This window comes from Ictidomys tridecemlineatus, unplaced genomic scaffold (assembly GCF_052094955.1).
Source record: "Ictidomys tridecemlineatus isolate mIctTri1 unplaced genomic scaffold, mIctTri1.hap1 Scaffold_87, whole genome shotgun sequence".
In the NCBI taxonomy this organism is placed as follows: Eukaryota; Metazoa; Chordata; class Mammalia; order Rodentia; family Sciuridae; genus Ictidomys; species Ictidomys tridecemlineatus.
The window spans coordinates 327888-334150 of NW_027526114.1; the positions used below are offsets into that span (position 1 = coordinate 327888).

Consider the following 6263-nt stretch of genomic DNA (forward strand, 5'->3'; position numbering starts at 1 on the left):
CAATTATCTTTTTTTTTTTTTAATTCTGAATCACTGCTATTAAAAATACCTTGAAGCAAGTCTTTTGTTTTAAAGATTGTTTTTTAAACTAAGGTAGCAAGCATTTTGCCATGTAATGGCAGTGTTATATGCCGTTATCTTGCTTTGTATAAAAGAAAAACAACATGAGAGATTCTTAATACTGGAGTTTGGTTACATTACATAGTTAAGCTTCTATACAGAATGATGGACACTTTGAGAAGCTAATCCTTATCCAGAAACGTTTTAATCTCTTAGAAAACAAAGCAAAACAAATAAACAACAAAAAACCCAAAACTACTTTGCTCCTTTTCACAATAGTGCACATTTTAACCATAATTCAGTTATGGCTACAAAACATCAGAAGATTTTTTAAAAATATATCTTCTCTATGGTATTTAAAAAAAAATTTTGTGCCCTTCTAGTCTTTAATTGGCAGAAACATGTCCCAAAAATGAAACTATTGTATTTAAGCCACATCACAAAAAAAGAACCAGAAAACAAACAAACAACAACAACAACAACAAAAAAAAAAACAGAGCATAATACCCTTTTACTGATGTGTCTTACAGATTGCCATGACCCAAGTCATATGTTTTCATTTAATTTCAAATTCCCCCTTCCTTCCACAATATGCACCAATTGAATATATGCTCTGGGAGCCATAAAATGTACCAAACATTAATCTCTTCAAAAGAATGCATTAAAATATTTTTAAGATTTTTTTTTGTTTAAAAGGTGAAAAAAATATAAACAAGAAACTGATTCACTCCCTTACTTCATGCATCCATAATCTAAACCAAAAACAAAATTTAAAAGCAAGAACAAACTACTGCTGCAAGTTTTTTTTTTTTAAGTCCATTTTCTCTGTACATACAAACTGCTCACTACTGAAAGGAAACAAAAGAATATAATCCATGGTGTCTGCTGATTCAAAGGGGGAGACAAGGCTGTCATTAGTATCCAAAAACTGGTACATGTATGTATGGTCTGCTTTTATAACGTATATCTCTTTCTTCTGTTTTTCATATCCAAACTTCTAAATGCTATTTTAGGGGCACAGCAGATTAGATTCCAGCACTTGGTGAACAGAATTCACAAGCTGTGACAAAACTCTGTCATCTTCAGGGTGCAATTTTGTTTATATACACTGTATGTATATATTTCTTTTAGATTTGGCTGTAGTGGACTGGCCATGGTTCAAGTGGGACTATAGCAGTACGTGGGTCAGGGACAGTCATTTTGGCTATGTACACATTCATAGTCGGTCCATGGCTTCCAACTAGTAGCGCTATTTCTGAAGGTCTAATACACAAACTGAACCATCTGATGCACTGGCTCCAACTTTGTCTCCTGCTGCATTCCAGCAAACTTCAAAAATTCCACCTGTTCCCCTATAGCTGTGAACTAGAGCACCTGTCTGTGTGTTCCAGATGTGCACACATTTGTCAAAAGAACCACTTGCCAGATACCTGCTATCAGGACTGAAAGCTACACTGTACACAGGCTCTTGGTGTTTTGTCAAAGTATGGATGCAAATTCCTCGGTCTACATCCCATAACCTAAAGGTAGAATCGAAGGATGCACTTGCTAACATAAGGTTGGCATTTGGATTATTTGTCCCTGGTCCTGTTGGACTCCATTTAATAGTATAAATTTCTTTATTATGTGCTTGCAAATCATGGACACAATTGTCTTGTTTCATACTCCATATCTTCAAAGTCATGTCATCAGAACAGGAGGCCAGGAGATTGCCAGTTGGGTCCCATTTGATAGCATTTACTTCATTCGTATGTCCCTGGAATGTTTAATAGGTCTGTCTTGTCCTAATTTGCAGACGTGAATGCACATATCTGTACTACAAGAAGCAAAGGTATTGTTGCTTTGCCAGTCAACATCCAATGCCGGTGTGAATGAAAAGGAAACTGTTGCTTGGCTTCACCAGTATGTGCATCCCAAATAATTGTAGTCTTATCTACTCCAGCACTCAGGATGAAATTTCCTTTTTTATTCCATTTTAATGCAAATATAGGGCCTTTATGCTGCCCTAAGGTGCTAGCAAGATTACCATCTTTAGTCCATATTCTGGCAAATCCATCATATGAACCGGTTGCTAGAAGTGTACCTTCACTATTCCAATCTAGAGATGTCACATCTTTGTTGCTTGGAACATCTTGCCCTCCTTCTCGTATACAATGTCTAAGTACTAACTGTGTGGAGCCACTAGTGCTATTTTCACTAAGATTCCATATTCTTGCTGTTGAGTCACCAGACCCTGATGCTAGGAGATCACTAACAGGGTTCCAGGCACAGATAAAAACTTCTGATTCATGGCCCCATAACACGACTGCTTTATTAGGAGGGATTTCAACATCTCCATCCACTTCCATCATATCAGTATGATTATTTGCTATAGTATGTGCTCCATTCTCCTCCCCATTTGCTGTGTTTTCTCCATTTTTTGCAGATCCTTGTTGGTTGGTGGCAGCTGCGGCAGCTGCAGCAGCTGCTGCCTGTTGCTGTGCAAGCTTATCTCTATAAGCTTGTTGTCTTGTTTGTACTACATCAGGCATTACGGCATCGATCAGGGACAGAGACTCTATGGGTCGACCATCAAACAAGGTACCATCCTCGTTAATACTAACTTCTGCCTCTACGTACTGTAGACCTTTCTGGATGATAGAAATCAAGGCAGCAGGTGGGACGAGTGCACCATTTATATTAGACTGACTTATATGGCTTTCTATACCAAAGGTAAATGCTGAATGAGAAAACCCTGACTCTTGCAAGTATCTATATACCAAGAAGTTGACCTCATCACTGCTTATACTCATCTTTATTCCCACTTAAACCATGAGGTCACAACAAAGGATATAACCCATTGGCAGTGCATTGACGTAGGGATGCGCAACTGAAGATCCGGTACCACCGATCACAAGAAGCTGTTCCTGATTCTGGAAACGGTGGCCTCCAACGCCGCTCCCCCCTCCCGGGAATGGAGGCACAAGGAAATTCCCCTCCTCGCCGCCGCTGCCATCGCCTCCAACCACCCCCAAAATAACCCCTCCGGGGGGGTGAGAGGCAATTATAACCCCGTCTAGCGGAGGGCGCGGGGGATGGGCGCGGGCGGGCGGGGGCGGGGAGCGCGGCGCGGGTCCCCAGGTGGCGAGCAGAGGTGCTCCCGCCGCGGGGGGAGGGGCGGGGGCGCACGTGGCCGGCGGTGGGGGGAGGCGGCGCTCGGGGGAAGGGCGCCAGCGGGGAGAGGAATTGAGGCAGAAGGTAAAAGCTGTTACTAAGGGAAAGAGCCAAATGGTTCGGACCAGCCAACGGCTCAGACACTCAACACTGGGGAGAGAGGAATGGGGACCAGCCAGGCACAAATGAGCTCACGAGGCCGGCGGCGGCCACGGCAGCGCAGCAAAACAAACCCGAGCGGCCTGCGCTGCGCTGGGCGGGCGGGCGCGCGGGGGAGGGGCCGGCGGGGGAGGGGCGCGCGGACGCCGGCGGCGGCACGGCTTGGGGGGGGGGGGGAGCGGCTCCGCAGGCTGGCTCCCGCCTTCCCTCCAGGCCCGCTGCTGAGGCGCTCAACTGAGGATATTTTTTAAAAAACATTTTTAAAATTTAAATTGCAGATGGACACAGTACTTTTATTTAGTTTATTTATATGTGGTGTTGATAATCAAACCCAGTGTCTCACTCATGTTTGGCAAATGCTCTACCACTGAGCCACAGCCACAGCTCACCAATAATGATTTGAATGAGGATGGTATTCATGGTAAAGCTCTCTCCAGCACTAATAAACAAACAAACCTAGCTAAACCTGGGGAAGTAGGAGCACTTGTTTCCAGAATTATCACACCATTAAATTAAAATAACCATTTTATTTTTTATTGATTCCTTTTAGTTATATATAGCATTAGGATACATTTTGACATAATCACAAAAGTATGGGATAAAATTTGCTCTAGTTCAGTCCCAAGCACTTCCACTCTCCCGCCTCATGTCTCCTGTGCTCCTTTCCCTCTATTCTATTATTCTACTGAACTTTCTGCATTTTTTTGTGTGTATACATACACATATTATTAATCAGTGTCTGTGGATATACTTGATGTTGAGATTCACTGGAATATTTACGTACGTTGACACAAAAGTTCAGTCAGATTCATTCCACTGTTCTTCCTTTATCTCACCTCTCCTTCCTCCCTCTCAATTCCCTTGATTGACTCTACTGAACTTTCCTCTATGTTTATGGAATCTCTCCCCCCACTGTTTTTCTTTCTCTCTCTTTCTCCCTACCCTCCTTATTTTGGATTAGCTTCTGTGTATCAGAGGAAACATTTGACTTTTACTCTTTGAGTCTGGCTCATTTCACTTAATATGAGAGTCTCTAGTTCCATCCATTTATTAGAAAATGTCATAAAGTCATTCTTTATGGACGAATAATATTCCACTGTGTGTATATATACCACATTTTCTTTATTCTTTCATTTGTTGAAAGGCACCCAGTTTGGTTCCAAAACTTGGTTATTGTGAATTGTGCTGCGGTAAACATTGATATTCTTGCATCCCTGTAGTATGCTGAGTTTAGAACTTTCGGATATATACCAAGGAGTGGGACAACAGGATCATATGGTCATTTCATTTCTAGATTTTGAGGACTCTGAATACTGTTTCCCAGAATGGTTGCACTAATTTGCAGTCCTACCAATATTGTATGAATGCATCTTTTCCCCCACATCCTTGCCAACATTTATTATTAGTTGTATTCTTGATAATTGCCATTCTCACTGGAATGAGATCAAATCTCCAGACAGTTTTGATTTGCATTTCCCTAATGCTAACACTTTTGAACATTTTTTTTTTTTCATATACTTGTTTGGTCATTTGTATTTCTTCTTTTACACACTTATCGATTGAGTTATTTGGGTTTTTTGGTGTTAAGTTTTTTTGAGTTCTTTATATGTCCTGGAGATCAGTGCTACGTCTGATGTGCATGTGGTTAAAATTGGCTCACATTCTGTAGGTTGTCTCTTCACCTTACTGATTTTTTCTTTTGCTGAGAAAAAGATTTTCAGTTTGAATCTCTCCAATTTATTGATTCTTGATTTTATTTCTTGAACTATAGGAGTCGTGTCAAGGAAATCAGGGCCTAATCTGACATGATGAAAATTTGGAATTACTTTTTCTTTAACTAGGTGCAGGGTTTCTGGTCTGATTCCAAGGTCCTTGATCTACTTTGAGTTTTGTGCATGATGAGAGATAGGGGCTTAATTTTATTTGCATATGGATTTCCAGTTTTCCCAGCATCATTTGTTGAAGAAGCTATCTTTTCTCTAATATATGTTTTTGGTCCCTCTCTCTACTATGATGTAACTGTACTTGGGAGTATTTTTCTCTGTGTCCTCTATTCTGTACCATTGGTCTATAAGTTTATTTTGGTGCCAATATCATGCTGTTTTTATTTCTATTGCTCTATATATAGTTTAAGTTCTGATATTGTGATGCCACCTACTTCACTCTTTTTGCTGAGAATTGCTTTGGCTACTCTGGGTCTCTTATTTTTTTTTTTAAGATGAATTTCATGACTGCTTATCTTATTTATTTGAGGAATGTCATTGGAATTTGATTGGAATTGTATTAAATATGTATAGTGCTTTTGGTAGTATGGTCATTTTGATAATATTAATTCTGCCTATTCAAGAAGAAGGGAGATCTTTTCATCTTCTAAGATCTTCTTTAATTTCTTTCTTTACCGTTCTATAATTTTCATTGTAGAGGTATTTCACCTCTTTCATTGATTCCAAAGTTTTTTTTTTTTTGAGGTTATTGTAAATGGAGTTTTTTAGTTTTTCTAGTTTCTCTTTCAGAGGTTTCATCACTGATGTACAGAAATGCATTTGATTGTGGGTGTTGAATTCATTTACTAGTTTTAGAAGTTTTCTGGTGGAATTTTTCAGATCCTCTGAGTATATAATCATGTCATCACAAATAGTAAAAGTTTGAATTCTTCATCTCCTATCCATATCCCTTTAATATTGTTCATCTGTCTAATTGTTCTGACTAGAATTTCAAGGACTATGTTAAATAGAATTTGTGAAAGAGGGCATCCCTGTCTTGTTCCAGGTTTGTAAGGGGATGGTTTCAATTTTCTCCATTTAGAATGATGTTGGCCTTGGTCTTAGCATAGATAGCTTTTACAATATTGAGATATGTTCCTATTATCCCTAGTTTTTCCTAGTGTTTTG

The 6263-nt window shown here is 39.8% G+C and overlaps 1 pseudogene; it reads right to left on the bottom strand.

The window, feature by feature from the left end:
* Positions 1-246: 246 nt before the first annotated feature.
* On the bottom strand, positions 247-3072 carry LOC144374769 (F-box-like/WD repeat-containing protein TBL1XR1 pseudogene; annotated as a pseudogene).
* Positions 3073-6263: the final 3191 nt, after the last annotated feature.